Source organism: Lepus europaeus, chromosome 19 (genome assembly GCF_033115175.1).
Source record: "Lepus europaeus isolate LE1 chromosome 19, mLepTim1.pri, whole genome shotgun sequence".
NCBI classification, from domain to species: domain Eukaryota; kingdom Metazoa; phylum Chordata; class Mammalia; order Lagomorpha; family Leporidae; genus Lepus; species Lepus europaeus.
In genome coordinates, this window is record NC_084845.1 from 16,477,624 (window position 1) to 16,502,941 (window position 25,318).

The following is a 25,318-nucleotide window of genomic DNA, read 5'->3' on the forward strand; positions in this document are numbered from 1 at the left end:
GCTATAACAAGTCCATAAGATAGTAAGAGGTATGGCTGGTAAAGAGATGGGCAAATAATAAGCAGTGCAGAAAACAAATACATGAGTTCAGAGGAAGGAGAGAGCCACAGAGACTGGGACCCTCCTTAAAGATCTCAGAACAAGCTGAGCCCTTCAAGTCCAATCCAAACCTGTAAATCAGCCACCCTCCCCCAAATGGTAACCAAAATCCACTTTCCCAGCCTTATCTGCAACAAGTTCCATCCCTTCAGTCTACTATTTGCTCCTGTTCACACAAGACAACCTCTGGGCCACAATATCCTACCCCTATTGCTACCACTGGAAAACAGCCCTCATCTACTTCACAAAAGTTCTTTCAGTCCAGCAGCAATCCCTCTACCCTAGAAGGCTAAAGAGGACATGACATCATCTAATCCAAGCACAAAATCATGTTTCCTCCTATAACTCCTCCTGAAGAAAGCTGTGAAGACAGGGTAGACAATGCTTTAAGGGCCTAAGGCCTTGTCCTCTGCTACCTACAATCAGTGCTTGCAGTAGCCAGTCAGGAACCGCCTCATTTCCTGTGCAACTACAGTAAAAATAGGAAGTGGGGAAGGAAGTTCACAAAGCAGAAACAAAAGTGATTCCTGCCTAGCTTCCTGAACACAAACCACTGAGCAGGGCGGGCATCACCAGAACATCAAAATGAAAGGCAGGTACAGAGAGCCAAGGCCAGAGGAAAGGAAGTGACACTTCTGGGTCCACCAAGCCCAGACTATTTCTGTGTCTGGGAGACTGCCCTGAAGAAAAACTGAACAAAACCAGAAACTAAGTCTATTATACAGAAATGCCTTCTAAGGAAATAATTCTAAAACACTTTAATGTGAAGGCTCATGCAAAACTCCTGAAATATTAAAGTCCTATCAGAATAAAAACTATCAATGAAAAATATTTAAGAAAGCCAAAATGAAGCTATTATTTTTTTTCTAATCAAGAAGTGGCTATTAAAACTGCTGTTAAAACAATTACTAAATAATTGATAAGCCAACAAAATCTGAAGCCCATGTTTCCTATACTGAGCTTTGAAAACTCAAGTAGGAAAAATCCTATTAGTAAAAATTCAACACTAAGAATCTACCACAATGGAGCTGCCTGCAGTGCCCGCATTCCATAAGGGAGCAGGTTTGAGTCCCAGCTGCTCTGCTTCCAATCCAGCTTCTTGTTAATGAGCCTGAGGAAGCAGTGGAGGATGGCCTGAGTGCTTGGGCTCCTGCCACCCATGCAGGAGACCTGGATAGAGTTCTGGGGTCCTGGCTTCAGATTGGCCCAGCCCTGGCTGCTGCCGCCATTTGGAGAGTGAATCAGCTAACAGAAAGTCGGTGTCTCTCTCTTTCTTGCCACCTTTCTTAACTCTGCTTTTCAAATACATCTTTAAAAAAAAAAAAAAACACGCTGAAGTTTTTGTTACATGCAGTACACTGTGAAAAAGCCCCATGCTATCATCTAATCTGAAAACACAGGAACAACAAACTCTCTGCTATCCTCTCATAACACATCTGTAACACCACATGCATGGGCAATTTCCCCCAAACATCAAGCAAGCAATTCTGCAGATTCTCCAGTGGAATTTGCTGGGTGTCTTCTACTTCAGCCCGATTCTGACACTACCAGCAAAGGGCATCAGATCCCACACAGACTATCCTTCACTTGCCAATCGCAAGTCCATGCGCTAGTTACCTGTGCTAACTGCTATAAATCAGGGTTCCCACAGCTCCCTCCCTCCTTGCATTTGATTAATTTGCTAGAGTGGCTCCCAGAACTCAGGGAAACCTGAGTTTACTTACATTTACCAGTTTATTATATGCCAATGCATGCAGGAAAAGGCTGTGGAGCTCCCATGTCTTCTCCAGTATCCAACCTCCAGTCAGCTCCCCATGTTCAACCCTCCAGACTCTCTCAACCCTGTCCTGTTAGGTTTTTATGGAGGCCTCATTACACAGGCAGGATTAAATAAATCACTGGCCATTGGTGATCAATTTAACCTTCAGTCCCTCTCCCCTTTCTAGAGGTTGCGAAGTGGGACTCAAAGTCCCAACCTTATTATCCTTTCTGGTGACCAGCCCCCAACCCAAAGCTACCACGGCTTGTGAGTCACAGCTAATGAGTTAATCAACTTATTAACATACAAAAAGATATTTATTCCTTTGGTGATTTCTAGGATTTTAGAATTGCATGCCAGGAACCAGAAACAAAGACCAAATATGTATTTTGCAATATTACATCAAAAAAAAATTTTGCAACTTGCAAAAGAAGTTGGGCTGGTAAAAACTGCATTAGAAAGGTAAACTTAAAATTCTATACTGAGGGGCCAGCATCGTGGCACAGTGGGTTAATCCTCAGCCTGCGGGGCCCGCATCCCATGTGGGCGCCGGTTCTAGTCCCAGCTGTTCCTCTTCCGGTCCAGCTCTCTGCTGTGGCCTAGGAAGGCGGTGGAGGATGGCCCAGGTTCTTGGGCCCCTGTGCCTGTGTGGGAGACCAGGGAGAGGCGCCAGACTCCTGGCTTCGGATCGGCGCGGCTCTTGCCGTTGCGGCCATTTGGGGAGTGAACCAGTGGAGGGAAGACCTTTCTCTCTGTCTCTACTCTCAAATAAAAAAAATTTTTTTTTAAAATTCTATACTGCTACTCATTCTTAGCAACTCTGGCCTGTGGGACCTATCCAAAATTAACATCAAATGAGGAAAAATACATATCTAGAAACATATATAAATGGATAAACCAAACTATAGTTTGGAAATTATTTTTCTTACTATGGAAAAAATATGCTTTAGACAAATAACATTCAGTTTAAAGATCAATTCTGAAAATATAAGGCACCCATGAAAAATTTTATCAACAGGTAACTACGGCAACTCCTTCCTCCAGGCTGGAAACACTGTCTCCAGTACAGCAACTCCAGCAAGCTTCCCATCCCTCAAAAAGGCCAGCACGTCAGTCACAGATGGAAACCTGTTCCCCACAAGCATTTCAGCACGCCAAACATTTAGAAATAAAGAAATTCTAGCAGCCTCCTGACCATCTACCTGAGGATAACTCAACATACTCAAACATTTACTGAGGTCCTACTATGTGCACAGCACTTCTCCAGGCATTAGGGATGCAATGAAGAGACAGAGACACGGTATATGCTCTCAAGGAGTTTATAGTCTACTAGCAGACAAAGGAGAAAACGCTCATGTGCTTAGCTTTGGGTAAGATGCTCCATTCCAAAGAAAAACTTCATGGAAACCAGGTACTGCCAAAGCACAGTAGTTACTGGTATGGGTTATAAGAGTCAGACAGACCTAGACAGGAATACTTGCTCAAAATATCAGCTTAATGAGTGGCACTTACTGTATGATCTTAAGTCACCTGAACTCATGAGCCTCACTTTGTTCAGTAGTGTGGTGACAAACAAATACATAAAGCACAGCACCTGGCACATTTTGAGCCTCACTAAATGGAAGCAACTGTTGTGCAAGAAGCCTAGCTAACTGACTAGTTAAGAGGCTAAGGACTAATCTACTACAATTCTTGTTTGTTTTTTCCCTTTTAATTTTTGCTTGAGAGGCAGAGAGAGAGAAAGAGAGAGAGAAACTCCATCTGCTGGTTCACCTTCTAAACTCCCACAACAGTCAAGCATGTAAAGATTAAAGTTGGAGGGGCCTGCGCTGTGACGCAGCGGGTTAACGCCCTGGCCTGAAGCGCTGGCATCTGTATGGGCTCTAGTTTGAGACCGGGCTGCTCCACTTCCGATCCTGCTCTCTACTATAGCCTGGGAAAGCAGTGAAAGATGGCCCAAGTCTTTGGGCCCCTGCACCTACACGGGAGACCCGGAGGAAGCTCCTGGTTCCTGGCTTCAGATCGGCGCAGCTCCAGCCGTTGCGGCCAGTTGGGGAGTAAACCATTGAATAGAAGACCTCTCTCTCTCTTTCTCTCTCTCTCTCTCTCTGCCTCTCCTCGCTCTGTATAACTCTGACTTTCAAATAAATAATCTTTTTTTAAAAAAAGATTTAAGTTGGAAATGGAGAAAACACATGTGCGCGTTCCCCAATGACTTGAGCCATCACTGCTGCCTCCCAGGGTCTGCATCAGCAGGAAGCTGGAGACAGGAGCCAGAGTTGAACCGAGGCACTCTGACATGTGACACAGGCATCTTAACCAGCTTCTTCTTTGTTTTTTTTAAGATTTATTTATTTATTTGGAAGCCAGAGTTATATAGAGAGAGGAAGAGACAAAGAGAGAAATCTTCCATCTGCTGGTTCACTCCCTAAAAGGCCACAACAGCTGGAGCTGGGCTGGTCCAAATCCAGGAGCTTCTCTCTGGTCTCCCACCTGGGTGCAAGGGCCTAAGCACTTGGGCCATCCTCTGCTGCTTTCCCAGGCACATTAGCAGGGAGCTGGAGCAGCTGGGACTCAAACTGATGCCCATGTGGGATGCCAGTGCCACAGGTGGCAGCTTTACCGGCTACAGCACAATGCCGGCCCCTTAACTAGTTTCTTAAATGTCTGCCCTTCCATTGCAATTCTTCACCTGGACTATCATTAGCAAAAACAATCCTCCACCCCAACCCCAGCCAATACCTCACAGTTACAGCAACTTTCAGAAATACAACTTAACTTCTTACAGCTTTGGCCCCAACTCCCTAAGTCCAGCCAACAAACTAAAAGGCTCTGTGTGCCTACCATTCCCACTTCCTTCAGCCCTAAGCTAGAAGGAAGAACAGCATGCACACAGTTGAGGAGGATCCACCAAGTTACATTACAAAGTACAGGACAAAGTTACTCAGGCACAAGGATGTGGTGCATTCACTCTCACATTAAGACATGGGGGCGCAGCTGGCGCTATGGCGCAGCAGGTTAAAGCCCCAGTCTGCAGTGCCAGCATCCCATATGGGTGCTGGTTTGAGTCCCGGCTGCTCCACTTCTAATCCACCTGTCTGCTAATGTGCTCGGGAAAGCAGTGGAAGACGACCGAAGTGCTTGGGCCCCTGCACCCACGTGGGATACCCAGAAGAAGCTCCTGGCTTCAGATGCGCCTAGCTCCGGCCGTTGCAACCATTTGGGAAGTGAACCAGTGAATGGAAGATATCTCTCTCACTGCCTCTCTCTAACTCTGCCTTTCAAATACATACATAAATCTTAAAAACAGGGAGCAGGACAGGTCTTTGGGTGCTGATGAGAGGGATCAGGTTTACTTCTCCCTGTGTAGGACACCAGAGTCTGCAGCACCATTTTTTAAGATTTATTTATTTGAGAGGTAGAGTTACAGAGAGAGAGAGAGAGATAAGTCTTCCATCCACTGGTTCACTCTCCAAATGGCCACATCAGCCGGAGCTGAGCCGATCTGAAGCCAGGGGCCAGGAGCTTCTTCCAGGTCTCCCACATGGGTGCAGGGGCCATCTTTTGCTGCTTTGGCCAGGCCATAGCAGAGAGCTGGATCAGAAGAGAAGCAGCCGGGACACAGACCGGCACCCATATGGGATGCTGGCACTGCAGGCAGAAGCTTAACCCACTATGCCATAGCGCCTGACCCTGCAGCACCCAAGTTTAGGAGTCAAGCCATCTTTCCTCTACTGCTGTTCCCCTAAGTGTCTGGGACCTGGGAGTTGGGTAGCAGCACACCCAGATATCTCCAGGTTCCCCAGCCATAATTACATCTGACCAGAACCTAACCTCAAAGTCATCTTTAATAAGAAAATGAGGGGCCAGTGCCGTGGCGCGGGAGGCTAAGCCTCTGCCTGCAATGCCGGCATCCCATATGGGCACCAGTTCAAGTCCCAGCTGCTCCTCTTCTGATCCAGCTCTCTGCTATGGTCTGGGAAAACAGTGGAAGATGGCCCAAGTGCTTGGGCACTTGCACCTGCATGGGACACTCAGAAGAAACTCCTGGCTCCTGCCTTCAGATCAACCCAGCTCCGGCTGTTGCGGCCATTTGAGGAGTGCACCAGTGGATGGAAGACCTCTCTCTCTCTAACTCTGCCTCTCTAATAAATAAATAAATCTTCAAAAAAATAAAATGAAATTTTAAAGTAATATATTCAAAAACCCTCTAATTAAGATTCGCTGCACCTGCCAATTTTGTAAAACACTCATCTGACACTGGCCCAGACACAAGCAACACAAAGTAGTTTTTTAAAAAGCAGTATTGTATCTAGGAAAGAATCCTAGAGATAGATTCACAGTAAATGTAGATGCCTATATCACGAACACTCACTGCTAGCACTGCCTACAGGCATCAACCTGGGAATGACCCACATGCAGTGTACTAAGGGGCCTGTTACATTACATAAGAACCCCTCTTAGACACTTCAAAGGTCTAGGTAGAATCACCGCATCTAAGATCCACTGTTTATAAATCGTCTACAAACCATATTATTTTCTGTATGTTAGGAAATCTGCCACGTAATGACAACATGCCATGTCATAACATACTTTAATTGCAGACCCCCTTCAAAGCTCGTTTGTTTTTCTGATTCTTCTGCCTCAGGCTGTCTGGGATACAGCACCCTTGGAGCCAGTCCTTTTGTGCTTCCCCCTCATTTTACTAGACGTTATTCATATTTAAGGTTCACCGTTTCAGTGAAACTACTATCTTGAGCCACCCTGGCTTCCACGGAGCCTCCCCTGAGCGCCTGTGGCCTGTTGTCAATACTTGTCATTAGCTTGTGTATGTTCCCACTCCAAACAAACTAGAAGCACCAAAGACAGAGGCTGCACACATCTTCACACTTGTTGTAGTGCACGGTGCTGGGCCACAGCACCACCGACAACAAAAACCACACACCTAAAAAAGAAACACAAACAACAACAACAAAAAACCCATACCCCTGCCAGCAACAGTTCTAAGGGATGTACAAATACTAACTCAGGAGAGCCTCACCGTCACCACAGGAGGTAGGTGTTATTACCTCCCCCGTGGTCAAATGAGATAAACTGAGGAAAGCTGTACTTACGCGTGACTTACGATTCGCTAGTAAGCAGCAGAGTCAAGACTTGAATATAGAGTCCCAGCTGCTCCACTCAATCTCTTTCTCCCTGCCTCTCTGTGACTCTGCCTTTCAAATAAATAAATCTTTAAAAAAAAAAAAAAAAAAAAAAAGGACACCTGACGGACTGCCTTGTACACCACAATGATTTTTAAATTCGTTAATTTTAAAACTGAGAACACAATACGTATACATAAGATAAAAAAATCATGCCCTACGAAATGGTATTTAAGTAAAATCTAAGTCCATCCAACAGCCTGGTTTTCTGAGGCCTCATCCCCAAAGGCAACCACTGTTTTTTCTTTTTTTCTATCATCCTGGAAATTTTGCATGTACTTAGGAACTGATCACATATCTATTTATAGGTTTATTTATTTATTTCACAGAGTTACGGAGAAAAAAAGACAGAGACAGGTCTTCTATCAGCTGGTTTATTCCCTAGGTGGCTGCAACTGCCAGGTGGGCTTCCTGAAGCCAGAAGCCAGGTGCTTCATCTAGTTTCCCACATGGGTGGCAGGTGCCCATACAGTTGGACCATCTCCTGTTGCTTTTCCCAGGCCACCAATAGGGAGCTGGACTGGAAGTGGAGCAGCCAGGACATGAACGGGTACCCACACGAGATGTCCGCATTGCAAGGAATGACTTTACCTGCTGGGCCACAGCACTGGCCCAAGATTTCTTTTTTTGTTAAAAAAAAAAAAAAAAAAAAAAAAAGTAACCACATATACATACTGTTCTGCATTTTGTTTTTTCCACTGAATAATTTCTCTGAGTTTGATTCATATCTACAACTATATTGTTTTTATTAACTTTTGTAACTTTTTTTTTTTTGACAGGCAGAGTGGACAGTGAGAGAGAGAGACACAGAGAAAGGTCTTCCTTTGCCGTTGGTTCACCCTCTAATGGCCGCCGCGGCTGGGGCGCTGCGGCCGGCGCACCGCACTGATCCGATGGCAGGAGCCAGGTGCTTCTCCTGGTCTCCCATGGGGTGCAGGGCCCAAGGACTTGGGCCATCCTCCACTGCATTCCCTGGTTGCATTAGTCAGAGGTCATTGGTAGGCTTGGCCTTCATCAGGATCACTGAAAGCTTTCCTATATACAAAAGATAGTGAGGGTTGCTTTACATGGTATGCAGGCTGAAACATATCACTTGTGTAAGTACCTACATCATAGAACTGCTGTGAAGACTAAACAAAGTAATATACAGAAGGCATTTAAAAGCCAACCTGGTCAGCACAGTAGGACCTGAATCATTGTCACTGCCCAATAAATCAGATGCTACTTCTTTAGAGCTGGGCTGGGAGCCGGCAGTGTGGCGCAGCAGGTAAAGCCGCAGCCTGCCGCAACGGCATCCCACATAGGCGCCGGTTGGAGTCCCGGCTGCTCTGCTTCTGATCCAGCTCCCTGCTAATGCACCTGGGAAAGCAGCAGAAGATGGCCTAACTGCTTGGGCCCCTGCACCCACATGGGAGACCTAGATGAAGCTCCTAGCTTCAGCCTGGCCCAGCCCTGGTTGTTGTGGCCATCTGGGGAATGAACCAGCAGATAGGTCATTCTCTCTCTCTCCCTCTAATACTGTAGCTCTTTCAAATAAATAAATACAGCTGGCCTGGGGCCCGTGTTGTGGCACAGTGGGTAAAGCCACCATCTGTGATGCCAGCATCCTACATGGGCGCCCATCCAAGTCCTAGCTGCTCCACTTCTCAGCTAGCTGCCTGGGAAAAGCTGCGGAGCTTGCCTCAAGTCCTTGGGCCCCTGCATGCATGTGGGAGACCCAGAAGAATCTCCTGGCTCTGGCCTGGCCTAGCCCCAGTCCTTGTGGCCACTTGGGGAATGAACCAACAGATGGAAGACCTCTTTGTCTCTCCTTCTCTCCTTATAACTCTGCCTTTCAAATGAAAAAAAAAAAGAGAGAGAGAGAGAGAGAGATGGCCTACTTTCTTCTCCAATCTCATTTCCCTCTATTCCCTATTCATAGCTGTGCACTCTTTACCCTAAATCTCCTACAGCTCAAATATCTCATGCTTGCTCACCTCTATGCCTTTGTACAACTACATGTCATGCTCCTGCCTAAGAGTCCTCACCCCTAACTGTGGTCCTGGACTAATTCTTCCCCACAGTACTCAAGAACTGCCCTCCCCAGGAAGCATTCCCTAAAAACTGCAGGCTGGATTCCTCAGTGAGCCAAGTGAGAAGAGGCTATCTGGTGTTACTTACCACAGTGTGGACACTAGCTCTGCCAGTACAGCAAGGAACAAGTAGGTTCACAAGGACTGATTTAAGTTCTCTAAGTTCAAGATGACTGATGTATTACCTAGAAGGTCAGTTACTAAGTTTATAAATACCAGTGAGAGCCACTACTTGCTGAGCACTCACCAGGTGCCAAGCAGCAGTGCTCAAAGCTGTAGCAGCACTGGGAGAAAGGTGCTATTATTATCCCCATTCCACAGATGGGAATATGAACACAGTAAGCTAGCACCCCAAGACCAGAATCTGACCCAAGCAGTTTGGATGCAGAGCTCTTAACCATTCACCTTCTCTCCTTGGCAAGAAAGTTCCACGTGAAATCATGTCCTAACCAGAAGGTATCAGGGAGACAGAAGCTAAGCCAGGGACAGACCCTTGCAGGTAGAGTAACCAACAGGGACACACCCATTCGTTCCTTGGACCTGCTCCACTCCGGAGCTCCAGACACACCACATAATTCCTCTCCTGGACGCCACAGTTCAGTTTCCACAATCATCCCTACTCTCTCCTAGGAACACAAGTCTTTCTTCCGAGGATACAAAATTAAGTTTAAGCTTTCTGGCCACAAACACATTCCAATCATGCTTTCCCAGGGTTAGAGCTGGGTCAATTTGGTTGAATTTCAAGTTTTCCCTAAAATTCTTTAAACTACATTTATGAAATGTCTCTTGGCTTATATGTTTCCTATAGATAGCAGATTTGTGTAATATTTATTTTGGTACCATTCTCAGATGGTCATTCATTCATTCATTCAACAAATACTCAAGCATTTCCAGAACACTGCATTCTAGGCCTTGGAGATAAACACAGTGAACCAGACTGGAAAGAGTTCTGAGACCTGGCAGAGTTCATTCAGTATCTCTCCTTCCAGGTACTTACACATTATGGCAACTCCTTGTTTGACTTTCCCTTCTAAGGTGTACCTTTCAGCTCTATATTCTGATCTCCCAAGAAAGCAAGTGGATTGTATCGTAAGTACTGCAAAAATGTGAGCTGACTAAATTCACTGCATCTCCTCTTGCTCATCCACACCAGGACCAATAATGTCTTCAAAGTCCCTTAGAAAAAAGGTACAACAGGGGCCTGTGCTGTGGCGTAGTAGGTTAAGTCTCCACCTGTGGTGCCAGCATCCTATATAGGCACCAGTTTGAGTCCCTGCTGTTCCACTTTTTTTTTTTTTAAAGATTTCTTATTTGAGTTACACATAGAGAGAAGGAGAGGCAGAGAGAGAGAGAGAGAGAGAGACAGAGAGACAGAGAGACAGAGAGAGAGAGGTCTTCCATCCACTGGTTCACTCCCTAGATGGCTGCAATGGCTGGAGCTGCACCGATCTGAAGCCAGGAGCCAGGAGCTTTTTCCCGGTCTCCCACGTAGGTGCAGGGGCCCAAGGACTTGGGCCATCTACGACTGCTTTCTCAAGCCATAGTGGAGAGCTGGATTGGAAGTGGAACAGTTGGGATTCAAACTGGCGCCCGTGTGGGATGCCGGCACTGTAGGCAGTGGCTTTACCAGCTACGCCACAGTGCCGGCCCTGCTGCTCCTCTTCTGTTCTAGCTCCCTGCTAATGGCCTGAGAAAGCAGTAGAAGATGGTTCCAGTGCTCGGGCCCCTGCACCCACATTGGAGACCCAGAAGAGGCTCCTGGCTCCTGGCTTTGGATCAACCCAGCTCCAATTGTTGCAGCCATTTGGGGAGTGACACAGCAAATGGAAGATTTTCTCTCTCTCCCTCCCTCTGTAACTGCCTTCCAAATTAATAAATAAATCTTAAAAAAAAAAAAAAAGGAGAAAAGGTACAATATCTAATTAAAGGTGTAGGGATAAAAAGCAGATGACAAGGGGCAGACATGCAGCACAGCGGTCTTAAGACACTGCTAAGGATGCCCGCATCCCTTATTGAAGTCCCTGGGTTCCAGTCCCTGCTCTGCTTCCTGCTAATGTGCACCCCAGATGCACTAATATGCAACAGGTGATGGCTCAAGCAGTTCAGTACCTGTCATCCATATGGAAGACACAGATGGAGTTCCAGGCTACCAGTTTTGACCTGGGCCAGCCCCAGCAGTTGTAAGCATTTACAAAATAAACCAGCAGATCGAAGATCTCTCTTTTCTGCGTGTCTCTCTGTGCTTTTCAAATTAAAAAAAAAAAAAAAAAAGAAAAAATTTTAAAGCAAAAGGCCAATCAGGGCTGGCGCAGTAGTGCAGTAGATTAAGCCACTGCCTGCAATGCCTACATCCCATGAGCATCAGTTCGAGGCCTAGCTGCTCCACTTTCAATCCAGCTCCCTGCTAATGCACTTGGGAAAGCAGGGGAACATGGTCCAAGTACTTGAGTCCCTGTCACCAATGTGGTAGACCTGGATGGAATTCTAGACTCCTGGGTTCCAGCTTGGCTCAGCTCTGATATTGCAGAGTGAACTACGTTGGGGAGTGAACCACGGATGGATGACTGATCTCTCTCTCTCTTTCTCTGAAACTCTGCCTTTCAAATAAATTAAAAAAAAAAAAAAATTAAAGATTTCTTTATTTGGGCCGGCGCCGTGGCTTAACAGGCTAATCCTCCGCCTGCGGCGCTGGCACACCGGGTTCTAGTCCCAGTTGGGGCGCCGGATTCTATCCCAGTTGCCCCTCTTCCAGGCCAGCTCTCTGCTATGGCCCGGAGTGCAGTGGAGGATGGCCCAAGTGCTTGGGCCCTGCACCCCATGGGAGACCAGGAGAAGCACCTGGCTCCTGACTTCGGATCAGTGAGAAGCGCCGGCCGCGGCGGCCACTGGAAGGTGAACCAACAGCAAAAAGGAAGACCTTTCTCTCTGTCTCTCTCTCACTGTCCACTCTGCCTGTCAAAAAAAAAAAAAAAAGATTTCTTTATTTGGGGCCAGCGCTGTGGCACAGTGGGTAAAACCACCACCTATGATGCTAGCATCTCACACGGGCGCCAGCTGGAGTCCCAGCTGCTCCATTTCTGATCCAGCTCCCTGCTAAAGCAGAAGATGGCCCCAGTGCTTGGGCCCCTACACCCATGTGGGAGACCGGATGAAGCTCCTGGCTGGTGGCTTCAGTCTGGCCTAGCCCTGGCCATTGTGGCCATTAGGGGAGGGAACCAGTGGCTGGAAGATCTGTCTCTCCCTCTCTGTAACTGTGCCTTTCAAATAAATAAAAATAATTGTTTAAAAATAAGTATTTATTTATTTGAATGGTAGAGTTAGATAGAAACAAAGAGATCTATCTGCTGGTTTACTCCCCAAATGGCCACAACAGCCGGAGCTGGGCTGACCCAGAGCCAGAATCCAGGAGCTTCTTCCAGGTCTCCCATGTGGGTGCAGGGGCCTAAGTACTTGGCCCATCCTCCTCTGCTTTCCCAGGTGCACTAGCAGAGAGCTAGATTGGAAGTGGAGCAGCCAAGACTTGAACCAGTGCCCATGTGGGATGCCAGCACCGCAGGCAGCAGATTTACCCACTACACCACAGCGCCAGCCCCAATAAATAAATCTTTAAAAAATAATAATAATAAAGAGCCAGTGCTGTGGCGCAGAGGTAAAGCCACCGCCTGCACCCGTGTAGGAGACCTACAAGCAGCCCCTGGCTCCTGGCTTCGGATAAGCCCAGCTCCAGCCATTGGGGCCATTTGGGGAGTGAACCAGTGAATGGAAGACCTCTCTCTGCCTCTCCTTCTTTCAAATAAATAAATAAATAAATAAATAAATTTTTTTAGAAAAATAAGAAAAGGCCAACCAAAAACAAGGTTGCTCACGAAAGAATGGCTTACCATTCACAGTTAATGACAAGGGAAATGAGCTAGCACCAACTAGGGGACCCGCAGGACTGCGGTTCTAGTACAGAAAAGACATGCAGAGCGCAACCCCTGAGACTTCAAGCTCTCTGTGAACTTACACTGAGAAAATGTCAAGGTGCTTTTCTCCAGCTCCAGAGCAAACAATTCCTTATTCAAACCAACATTCTTTGCCCAGCTGGGAAGGTCCGTTTCTGACTAAAGAACAAGTCATAGGAGTGAAAGACGATGGGTAACCAAGCCTAACCAAACCGTGTGATGCCCCACCGTCCTAGCTCTCAGGTGCTCTTATTTTCCCATAGACTTGGAAGAGCTACTTGACATTGAGCTCCTGGGGAATGAGGCTTAAGTTTTTCAACAGAATAGTGAGTAAAATTTTCACAGAATCCTGTGCAACGTTCAAAAAGGAGAAAAAAGGATGCTTAAAACATGTTGTCTTCCAAAAAATCCAGAGATAATTTTAGATTGAAAAATCTAGGCTTGCCAAGGGAATCTGAGAACTTTTCTATCTTGGTCTCCAATGCTAACCTACGTATTCGTGTGCAAAAATAGAGGAAGATTAGAATCTCAAATGCCAGACTGAAAAGTTGCCACAACAAACCTGAACTCTTCATATGGAGCTTATTGTCCTGCCAGCAAGAAAGCAAATGAAACAGCAGTAAACTGGACTTCTGCTTCAAAAGACAGTAATAAGGGAAAATAAATTTCAAATATGAAATCATCCCTTGGACATAAACAAAATCATTGAAAGAGAAAAAAACAGAGGCTATTGAGAAAACACTGTGATATTTTCAAGGAATCTGAAAACATCTAAGCATCCACAAAATCTAAATATGAAATTTGTAAGTAGCCCTTTACAAACACATACTCAAACCGTCAGCTCTAAAATACGGCAAAATGCTGATGCTACAGCATATTCAATAAATAAACGACTAGTCATTTTGAAAACATTTCATAAAGTAAAAATAAATTTTAAGTGATTAAATGGCTAAAAGTAAAAAGAATAATTATAAATAAACCATGAAACGAGAAGAAGCAAACACGGATGGAATTTTCTTATAACAGAATTTCCCGAACACGTAAACAAAAGAAAAAAAAAAAAAAACTGTATTTCAGTGTTACCTTTCACCCTATTCGTAAATCTATCACGACACGATAATCGGCCACATCTTGGCAGAGCTGCTTATCTTGTGACAAACGGGAAGCAACCTAATGTTCATCAACAGGGCTTGGTTAGATCACGGTGCACGACGGTCTACTACGAGGTCCACACACACACAACACAAATCGACATTTACTGATGTCACCCAAACGTTCGCAGTGGTCGCTACCGAGCGGCGGGCTGGCAGATGACTGTCATTTTCTCCCCTACGCTCTCCGTGCTGTGTCCGAGGGTTTTACGAGAGAACAAACTGCCTTTAGAACGGGGGGGGGGGGTGAGGGGGGGGCGGGGACAAGCTCTTTTCTAACCCGGGGCCCCCGCACGCTGAGGTCTTCCTGGCAAATTTTCTGAGAAGTATAAACAAAATTCTTATCATGCCAGCCAGGCTCGCTGCTTTCCCCGCGCGGCGCGGAGCAGGAAGACACGCCCCTGACCCTGCGCTCGCCCCGCGCGCGTGGGTCCTCCATCCCGAGCCCCGGGCCCTGCCCGCGCCCCCGCGGGACCCTCCCCGCCCCCCGCGGCGCCGGCCGGCTCCACGGGCCGGCGAGTCACGTTCGCGGCGGCTCGGCACGACGCGGAAGGCGCTCGCGGCCGGCCGGGCAGCCGCGGGGCGGCGTGAGGGCCGCGTCCGCGCCCAGCCCCGGCGGACCCCGGCCGCCCGCCGCCCGCAGGCCGCCGGCCCTCCGCGGACGGCCCAGCGGGCTTCCGGCAGCGGGAACCGACGCCAACCGACCTCCCGGGCCCTGCAAGCCACAGGCGTGCCCGGTGCCGACCGCATCCGCCGCCGCCGCGCCCCCCGGCCCCGGCCCGCACCAGGAGGCCCCTCCGGGCTTCCGTCCGCTCGGCCGGCGCCCGCACAGCCCGGCGTCCTCCACAGCGGGCGGGCGAGGGGCGGGAGCCCACGGCCCCGCGCCCCGTGGCCCCCGAACGGAGCGGCACCCTGCGAGCTGGCCCGGCCGGCAGCCCCAGCCGCGGCCCGCCGCCCGCACCGCCCGCCGCCCAGCCGCGCCGGCCCGCGCCGGCCCGCGCCCGCTCGCGCCCGCTCCTCACCTGCGACGCGCCGCGGCCCCCAGCGCACCGCCCGGACCGGCTGTGTACACCGGAAGTGACGTCGCCGGGCCGGCCCCGCCCCCGCCCCCGGCGGACGCCCCGGCCGCTGCGGCTCCCGAGGCGGGAGTGGACACTCCCCTCGCGCGAGCGGGCCTCTGCCCGTGGGGACCGTGGAGCTGCCCGCGGGATGGCTAGGCCGAAGCGGGGTGAGGACTGACGGCCTGAGTCCTCGCGGCCAGCCTTGGCCTCCGGGCGGGGGGCGCTCGGCTGCGTCCCCTTGGATTTTTTGGTTCCTGAGCGAATGAGCGCTCAGCAGGTGCCAGGCCCTGACCGGCCGTGGAAGCGCTGGGTAGCACTTTCACCCTCATAGGTTTCATTTTTTTCGTATTTCGTATCACGACAATGGAGTGCCAGTAGTGACAAGTGCCAGAAGGGGAAAGTGGAGGAGGGAGGGAGGAAGTACCCTGACCTAGTGCCGGAGGGCGAGCTGGGAATTCCCGGGCTTGGAGCAGGCACTGAGGTCCGCAAGGGAGGGTTGCAACAAAAAGAGACAGTGCAACGGAAGAAACAGCAGGTGTTCCCGACTGTTCTGTGTTCAACAAAGCTCTTAACCTGATCACCTTGCAAAGCTAGGGGAGTGTGTGTGTGTGTGTGTGTGTGTGTGTGTGAAGGGACTATCTGATTACTCTGGCTGTGGGGTGGAGGACCGGGCAAGGGAGTTAAGATAGAGGTAAGGGTTCATGTGAGACCCAGCCAGTAAGGATACCCACATCTCCTATTTGAATGCCTGGTTCACTTCTTAACTACTCCAGAGTCCGGCTAATGCTCACTCTGGGAGGCAGCAGGTGTTGGCTCAAGTACTTTGGTGTCTGCCACCTGCTTGGGAAACCTGGATTGAGTTCATGGGCCCAAGCTTCAGCCTGCCCCAGGCATTTGGGGAGTGTGAGCCGGCAGATAAAAGCTCGCTCTCACTCTCTCTATTGAATAAATAAAAAATAGTCTCTTTTGGCCAGCGCCGTGGCTCACTAGGCTAATCCTCCACCTGCGGCGCTGGCACACCGGGTTCTAGTCCCAGTCGGGGCACCAATCCTGTTCCGTTTGCCCCTCTTCCAGGCCAGCTCTCTGCTGTGGCCCGGGAATGCAGTGGAGGATGGCCCAAGTGCTTGGGCCCTGCACCCACATGGGAGACCAGGAGAAGCACCTGGCTCCTGCCATCGGATCAGCGCGGTGCGCGGCCGCAGCGTGCCAGCCGCAGCGGCCATTGGAGGGTGAACCAACGGCAAAGGAAGACCTTTCTCTGTGTCTCTCTCTCACTGTCCACTCTGCCTGTCAAAAAAAAAAAAAAAAGTCTCTATAGTCTCTTTTTAAGTATATGTGTGTTTGAACACTCATGTTCGTAGTATTATTAATAGTCAAGAGGTGGAAGCAACTCAATGTCCAGCGATGAATCGATAAAGAAAGTGTGGTATACGCCTATAATAGAAAATATTCAGCTTTTAAAAGGAAGGGGAGCAGGTGTTTAGCTGTAGTGGTTAAGAACCCCACATCACACATCAGAGTGCCTGGGTTCGACACCTGGCTCCGACTTCTCAGTCCAACTTTCTGCCAGTGCAGACCCTGGGAGGTCCTGCTCGTGACTCCAGAGGATTCCTGCCGCCTGGGGGAGACCCGAATAGCACCCCAGCTTCTGCTCCCACCCAGCCCAGTCCCAGCCATTCTGGGCATCTGGGGAGAAACCAGCAGTTGGTAGCTCTTTCTTTCTGTAACTCTGCCTCTGGAATAAATAAATACAATATTTAAATAAATAGAAAGGGAATGACATTCTGGGGCTGGTGCTGTGGTGCAGCGGGTTAACACCCTGGCCTGAAGCACCAGCTTCCCATATGAGCGCCGGTTCGAGACCCGGCTGCTCCACTTCTGGCCCAGCTCTCTGCTATGGCCTGGGAAAGCAGTAGAAGATGGCCCAAGTCCTTGGGCCCCTGCACCCACGTGAGAGACCTGGAAGCGGCTCCTGGCTCCTGGCTTCGGATCGGCGCAGTTCCGATCGTTGCGGCCAATTGGGGAGTGAACCAGCGGTTGGAAGACCTCTTTCTTTCTCTCTCTCCCTGCCTCTCCTCTCTCTCTGTGTAACTCTGACTTTCGAATAAATAAATAAATCTTAAAAAAAAAAAAAAAGAGGGGTGACATTCTAACTTGTGCTGCAAATGGATGTGATTATGCTAAGTGAAAAGAGCCAGTCCTGAAAGGACACATGTTCTTGATTTCACTTACATGTGGGCCCTAGAGTGTTAAAAAAAAAAAAAAAAAAAAAGAGAGAGAGAGAGACAGAAGGTAAAATGGTAGTCAGGGACTACCTCCAGGGACTGGAGGGAAGGCATGTTTAGTGAGTGTTTATTGGGTACAGATTTTCAGTTGAGGAAGATGAAAAAGTTCTGGAGATGCATGGTGATGATGGTTGCACCATGTGTGCACCATGTGTAACACGGCAGAACTGTACATTCAAAAATGGTTCTAATGGTGTTTGTATTAAAAGGTTTATTTATTTGACAGGTAGAGTTACAATGAGAGGGAGAGACAAAGAGAAAGGTCTTCCATCCACTGGTTCACTCCCCAAATGGCCACAACGGCTGGAGCTGGGCCGAACCGAAGCCAGGAAACAAGAGCTTCCTCTGGGTCTCCCATGCGGGTCCAGGGACCCAAGGACTTGGGCCATCTTCTACTGCTTTCCCAGGCCACAGCAGAGAGCAGGATCGGAAGTGGAACAGCCTGGACTCGAACTGGCGCCCTATGGGATGCCCACGCCACAGGCGGAGGATTAACCTACTGCACCACAGCACTGGCCCCAATAATGCTAAGTTTTACGTTATGAATATTTTACCATTCCTTCCTCCCAAAAGAGTAGATGCAGAGGTTGGTTAGGAGACCAATTTTTTGATTGTCCAGACTACAAGTGATCTTGATTTAGACCAGGGCCCACAGATTTCTTGTTCATGAACATCTGTCAGAAAAAATGTTACCTATAACCTATAGTTTACTCATAAATATATGTAGATACCTATAGTATTATATTATTTACACTATTAAACATATAAAAATGATTTTTATTTATTTAATTAGAAAGAGTTCTCAGCCGGCGCTGTGGCTCACTAGGCTAATCCTCCGCCTTGTGGTGCCGGCACACCAAGTTCTAGTCCCAGTTGGGGCACCGGATTCTATCCCAGTTGCTCCTCTTCCAGTCCAGCTCTCTGCTGTGGCCTGAGAAGGCGGTGGAGGATGGCCCAAGTCCTTGGGCCCTGCACCCACATGGGAGACCAGGAGAAGCACCTGGCTCCTGGCTTCAGATCAGTGTGGTGCGCTGGCCGCAGTGCACCGGCCGCAGCGGCCATTGTGGGGTGAACCAATGGAAGGAAGACCTTATTAAAGTCTCCCATGTGGGTGGCAGGGTCACAGCACTTGAACCTGCTATCTCCCAGGGTAGCACCTTCACACATCAGCAGAAAGCATGAACCGGAAACAGTTATGGAACTTGAACCCAGGCACTCTGATACAGGATGCAGGTGGCCCAAGTGACGTGCGAACTGCTACACCAAACGCACACCACACAAAAATAATTTTTTAAAGATAAAAAATACAGTATATATAGAAGTTCTAATATTTTCTCCCAGTAACCCAGTGGATTGCCTTTTCACACTACAAAATATACAAACCTCACTTTGAAAGCCATTCACGAACCATGGTAATGATGATAAGGAGGGAGAAAATTGGTCCAATCTGAGGACAATTTTGGAATAAAACTGATGCAAGCTAGTGGTAAAATGGAAGTGAAGAGTTAGGCAGTGGAGGGAATCCTGGTGTCTCCTGGGTCTCTGAGATGAGCCATGATGGTGATGACACTCCCAGGGGTGGGAAGGACACTGGGGGAGCCAAGAGTAGGAAGAAGCCCATGAGTTCCAGGTGGACATGAGGACAAGGACGAGGCACCAAGATGCAGCTCGGGTGTGGCTCTGGCGCTGAGAAAGGAGGTCTGTACTGGAGATGTCACTTTTGATTGAGAGGAAGATTTTTTGATAGTTGATTTTTTTAAATAATTTTTTCCTTATACATGTTTTCTGTGAATTTTTAAAAAAGATTTATTTTATTTGAAAGGCAGAGTTACACAGAGAGCGGGAGAGAGAGAGAGAGAGAGAGAGAGAGAGAGAGAGAGATCTTCCATTAACTGGTTTACTCCCCAAATAGCCACAATAGCCAGGGCTGGGCCAGGCCGAAGCCAGGAGCTTGGAACTCCATCTGGGTCTCCCATGGGGTAGCAGGAGCCCAAGCACTTGGAGCAGGATTGGAAGTGCAGAAGCTGGGACTTGAACCAACTTTGCAGGCGGTGGCTTCACTGGCTGCACCACCACCCCAGCCCCCACAGTTGAGTTTTTAAGGTGTCAGCAGGATCCTTTTGAAAGAAAAGGGCTGCTGAGACAGGAGGAGGAGGATCCGGCTCACCTCGGGAGGCTCTGAACGTGCCTGGTGATGGCTTCACCTCAGCCTGCAGCACAGTGAAGAGGGCTCTAGGCAGAGGTGTGAGGAGGGCGGGAAGGCTCTGAAGGCAGTGAGCAGGGTGGACAGGAGCAATATGGTAGACTATGCCATCAGTAGTGAGGGTCTGTGGCAGGTTGATAGGCAGAACTTCAGAGGAGACCCCTCCTTCCAGCTGTGCGACGCCCTAGTAGCTGATTGGTAGAAGGGAAGAGAGTGGAACAAGGTGTCATGGCGGGGAGGGGGAGGGGAGAGGAACAGGGAGAGGGGCAAGAGTGTTCCTGACATCATAGGCAGTGAAACCCAAGCTACAGGAGGAAGGCTGTGAGGTGGAACTGGACCGCTAACTTGGAGGAAGTGCCCCTGGGTGCCAGTGTCATCTTGCCCATGGAGGCTGCAAAGAGAGCCAGGGATGTGAGGGTAGCAGGTTTTTCAGTGAGTTAATTGTGGCTTCTAGAGTCTCAGCTCCTGCTATAGGCCCCAGGGGCTACTGGACCTGACCACAGAAGCCTCCAGTGACGCCCCCCCCCGGGGGGGGGCACCTAGGAACCCAGGATGAGCCTTTCCAAGCAGCCCTTTCTCCATAAGGCAGGTCTGACCCACCTGCCCGCTGCACCCCAAACCCACAGTGCCAGAGTTATGTGCCGTAAAACACTTCAGCTCACAGCATTTGGGTCCCTTCCTAGAGGCTTCAGTCCAGCTCGGGAGGCCCTGGAGACCCACACAGCCAGCCATGCCATTCTGAGTTGAACGTGAACATTGCCGACCTTGCAACTCCTTCGCCTCTGTGGCGCTCCAACCACCGGGCGGCCTTGGCTCTCTTGCCCAAGACCTGAGAACATTTTGTACTGCGAACCTAGCAAGGCTGCGCTGTGAGTCCTCCTGCAGATATGCCTTGTCTTCATTCACTAAACACACAAACATATGGATAGGAAGGGAAAAACACCCAGGTACCCGACATAGGTTTGAGACATTTGTTGCTCTCCTGTCACCTCTTTTTTTTTTTTTTTTTTAAGGATTTATTTATTTATTGAAAGGCAGAGTGACAGAGAGGGAAAATCGGAGAGAGAGGGAGAGAGTGAGAGAGCGAGCAAGCAAGAGAAAGACAAATGGCCACAACAGCTGGGGTTAGGCCAGGCCAAAGCCAGGAGCCAAGAACAGCATCCGGGTCTCCCATGTAAGTGGCAGGATCCCAAACACGTGGGCCATCTGCTGCTTCTCTCACAAACACATTAGCAGGGAGCTGTATCTGAAGTGGACTAGCAGGGACTCGAACTGGCAATGCGAGCAGTGGCTTAATCTGCTGTGCTACAATGCTGGCTTCCCTGTCATCTCTTCTTCTTTTTTTTTTTTTTTTAAGTTTATAATACAATAATCTTACTATCTGTTTTTGTTCTTTTAGATTTTTATTTATTTATTTTAGAGGCAGAGTTACAGAGAGAGACAGAGACAGAGACAGGTCTTCTATCTGCTGGGTTCACTCCCCAAATGGCCACAATGGCTGGAGGTGGGCCTTTCCAAAGCCAGCAGCCAGGAGCTTCTTCTGGGCCTCCCATGTGGGTGCAGGGGCCCAAGGCTTTGGGCCATCTTCTACTGTTTCCCAGGCCATAGCAGAGAGCTGGATCAGAAGTGGAGCAGCTGGGACTCAAACCAGCACCCATATGGAATGCTGGCAATGCAGGCAGAGGCTTCACCTACTATGCCATAGCGCTGCCCCTTACTCTTCCCTGCCCCGTCACCTCTTCATTGCAGGCTCCTTACTGAGAAAAAAGAGTAGAACTCACAGGTCTAGAGATGGTGCAGGTCCTCCTGGAGCCCTCATGAAGCTGAAGCCATGGTCTTAGCTCTGCAAAGAGACCTGGGAATTGGAGCCTTGACGTGCATACAGGGATGGGATGGAATGGTGCCTCAGAGACCTCAGTGTGCCTTATAGGAGGCCAAAAAGGTCAAGGTCATGGACCAGGGTCTTTCCCTGAGTCCACCTGGCACCCCATGTATCTGGCTAGAGTCAGCGTGACAGCCAGGTCCGGTGGGAGGGGCGAGAACCACCAGGGCTGCTGCCTGGGGAAGTGAGCAGGGGGTTTCAGGGGCTTTTTGGTGACTGAGTCAGAAGGGAGGAGCCCTGGGGCCAGTGTCGTGGTGCGGAGGGTTAAGTTGCCGCTTACAACATCGGCATCCTGTATGAGCACCAGTTCAAGTCCTGACTGCTCCACTTCCAGTCCAGCTTCCTGTCAATGGCCTGGGAAAACTCGTGGGAGATGTGGATGGAGCTCCTACCTCCTGGCTTTGGCCTGGCCAAGCCTTGACCAATATAGCTATCTGGGGAGTGAAACAGCAGATGGAAGATCTCTCTCTCTCTCTCTCTGCCTTTCAAATAAATAAATCTTAAAAAAAAAAAAAAAGAAAAGAAGAATGGATGAGACCTGCATGAGTGAGATGTGCCACAGAGCTGCGCCTTGACCTTGCGAGAGACAGAACCCCTTGCTGAGAAAGCAAAGCTGATTTTCTGAAGGAGTCATACCCCTAATGTCCGAAAGGCTGCAGAGGCGGACCTCCCACCCAGAGGGCCTCCTAAGGGACCGCAGCAGTGATTTCTCTGAAACTGATGCCCAGTGCACCTGCATGGCCGTGAAAGCAGGGCTTCCGGGTTGAGTTTGCACACGTGGGAAAGGGTTCTTCCAGCCAAGTGGTCCTTGATGGAGGAGGGGCAGTGGAGTTCAGTTCAGAGGCGCCTACACTTTACCTACCTGATCCGCCTTGGCCAGAATGTGCAAGCTTTAAGATGGGCTGTGAGCCCTAGGCAGGGCTGCTGCATTCCAGAGTCCACAGGATCTGGGAGTGGGTCTGGAAAGGCCTGGCCAGACATTCTGGGCACAGAGCAACTGGCTGCATCTGCTGGGTATGGAGAGAGGCTGGAGCAAGGCCAAGCCAGCAGCTTAGGCCACGTGGCCCAGGCAAGGACGATGGTGGCATGGCATGGGTTATGTACAGAAAGGGGGGTCTCTCCTCCAGTGTCCAGACTGCTTCCCAGAGGAAACAGCCCCTGCCCCTCCTTTCCTCTGTGCGGATCCATCTGAGCATCCTGTCCCCCTCCCTCCAATCTACCCCTCCCACCCTCTGGCTGGAAACGGCTGTGCATGGCCAAGAGGCCCTGGCCAAGCCATCATCTGCTTTTGTGTCATCACACCTCTAAGATCTCAGCTTGCCTTTCCTTGTCCCGGGTATCTGAGGCTGGCCTGGAAGATCCCTGAGGAGTTGGCTGGACCCCAGAAGTCCAGGCCCCTTTCCCTGCCAGGAAAGGAGTCCTGGTTCTGCTTTGTTGTTTTCTCTTCTGGAGGCCCTGAACAACAAAGGAGCTGGGAGGGCAGGGATGGGAAAACCCAAGACACAGGCAGGAGGAGCTGCAGTGGGGCTCCCGAGGGTTGTCTGGATGCGTGGTGGGGACATAGGTGAGCTGAAGGAGGGACACAGGACCACCTGGACGCTACCTCTGCATTATCAGTGGTGAAGATCCGCATGGTGGGGAAGGAGGCAGACAGATGTTCCGGGCCACAGGCTGCCAGGGTCTGAGGACTTAAAACCAGGAAGGGAAGGGAAGATGTGTTGGGGAGGGAACTCAGGCAGAGCTCCTGTGTTGGCTGTGGCCTTGGGGCCACTGTGTGATCCTAAAAGGCATGGGTAGCACCAGGCCATTCCACAGCCGCTATCCTCAGGTTCTGGGCAGGGACCTGGCCACAGACATGACTGTAGCTCAGAAAGCCTGAACTCTGGTCTTGCTCCAAGAAGATGTGTCTCCCTGGGGCGGGCGCTGTGGCCTGGCAGGCTAAGCCTACACCTGTGGTACCAGCATCCACATGGGCGTCAGCTCTACTTCCGATCCAGCTCTCTGTGATGGCCTGGGAAACAGTAGAAGATGGCCCAACTCCTTGGGCCCCTGTACCCGCATGGGAGACCTGGAAGAAGCACCTGGCTCTTGGCTTTGGATCGGCCTTGCTCCAGCTGTTGTGGCCATTTGGGAAGTGAACCAGCAGATAGAAGACCTCTCTTTGTCTCTCCCTCTCTCTCTTTCTGTCTTTCTGTAACCCTACCTCTCAAAGAAATAAATGTTTAATAATCTTTAAAAAATAAGATGTGTCTCCCAAGAATCGCTGGAGGACAGCTCACAGGGTTGGCTCTGTGGCCTTGTAGTAAAGAGCTCAGGGTTGATCAGTTATTCGAGATCTGAAAAGCAGATGTACGCGTGTCCCCCTCATAGTCCTGAAGCTACCAGGTGGCCAAGGTCAAGGGGCTTGAGAGAGCGTGGGTCCATCTAGTTGAAGAATCCAGAACTCTGTCCCATTTCCTGGGCATGGGTGGACTTTCCTTTTGGTTATCAAAGTGTAATAACCCCAAGTCCTTGTCACAGAAACAAGAGGGCATTTATTGGTCCTAACAAAAAGAGCCCTGTGGCCTTTGGAATGGGTGTCCTTGGCAGCGGTCCCGATGCCTGGGAGGAAGCCGCAGACTGCCACCCCGCAGCGGATCGCTGTCCCCGGGTGCGGGGGAGGGAGGAACAGGGCCCGGGTCTTCATCCTTGCACGCATGGCACCAAAGTCCTTGGAGTCGCTAGATGGCTCTGATCAGAGCTCCTCGCCAGGTCAGTCTGTGCATCTCAACAGTGGCTTCAATCACCAGCAGGCAGGGAGAGGCAAGCGGCCACTGGCTGAGTTTCTGGTGGCAACGTGACCAGCCACTTGTGCCACCCAAGGGAGTGGTCACGGAGCCTGGATGCCTGGCTGCCTCCCAAGGAGGCCCGGCACACCCAGCTTGAGTTTGATGCAGGTGCTGGATGGCAAAACCATACGCAGCTCTGTTTCTCTTTTAATTTTATTTTAATCTTTTTTAAAGGCAGAGAAACACAGAGAGAAGTCGCCCATTGAGTAGTTTACTCCCTAAATGCACACAACAGCCAGGCCAAAGCCAGGAGCCTGGAATTCCATCTGGGTCTCCCATGTGGGCAGCAGAGACCCAGGTACTTGAGCCATCCTCTGCTTCCTCCCAGGGTGTGCTTAAGCAGGAAGCTGGCATCAGAAGCAGAGCCGGGGCTTGAACCTAGGCACTCCAGTATGGGATGTGGGCATCTCCAGCAGCATCTTGTACCAAACTTGTACCCCACAACTCCCTTTCATCAGGCAGTTGCAATGGCGTGTGGGGAACCAGGGAGCCAGGAGTTGTAGCCAGGTCAGAGAGCAGCGTGGGAGCAGTGAGCATCCAAAGGAGGTTCTTCTCCCTCCCGACTCCACAGGGAGAAGTCAGTACAGGGGCTGCACCCCTGGCCTTCTCCCACTGCCTGCGACACTCTGCCTAACCTTAACTCTAACCCCCACAGCCACCATGAACTCACACCTTCCATTTAGGGGCAAAGCCAGGAGCTTCCTCTGGGTTTCCCAGGCAGGTGCAGGGGCACAAAGACTTGGGCCATCCTCCATTGCTTTCCCAGGCCATAGCAGAGAGCTGGATCAGAAGCGGAGCAGCTGGAACTCGAAATGGCGCCCATGTGGGAT

At 50.0% G+C, this 25,318-nt stretch overlaps 1 protein-coding gene across 7 annotated transcripts in view; it reads right to left on the minus strand.

The window, feature by feature from the left end:
• The window catches only part of GARRE1 (granule associated Rac and RHOG effector 1), a 98,600-nt gene extending 83,285 nt beyond the window's left edge, over nt 1-15,315 (minus strand). For 3 of the 7 annotated variants that reach the window (XM_062177360.1, XM_062177355.1, XM_062177359.1), the window contains exon 1: nt 14,162-14,604. The gene's annotated coding sequence lies outside the window, so the exon portion shown is untranslated. Of the gene's footprint in view, nt 1-13,140; nt 13,238-14,161; nt 14,605-15,251 lie in introns of those variants that run through there. The other 4 variants (XM_062177356.1, XM_062177358.1, XM_062177357.1 and 1 more) reach the window with 4 other exon arrangements.
• Nucleotides 15,316-25,318: the final 10,003 nt, after the last annotated feature.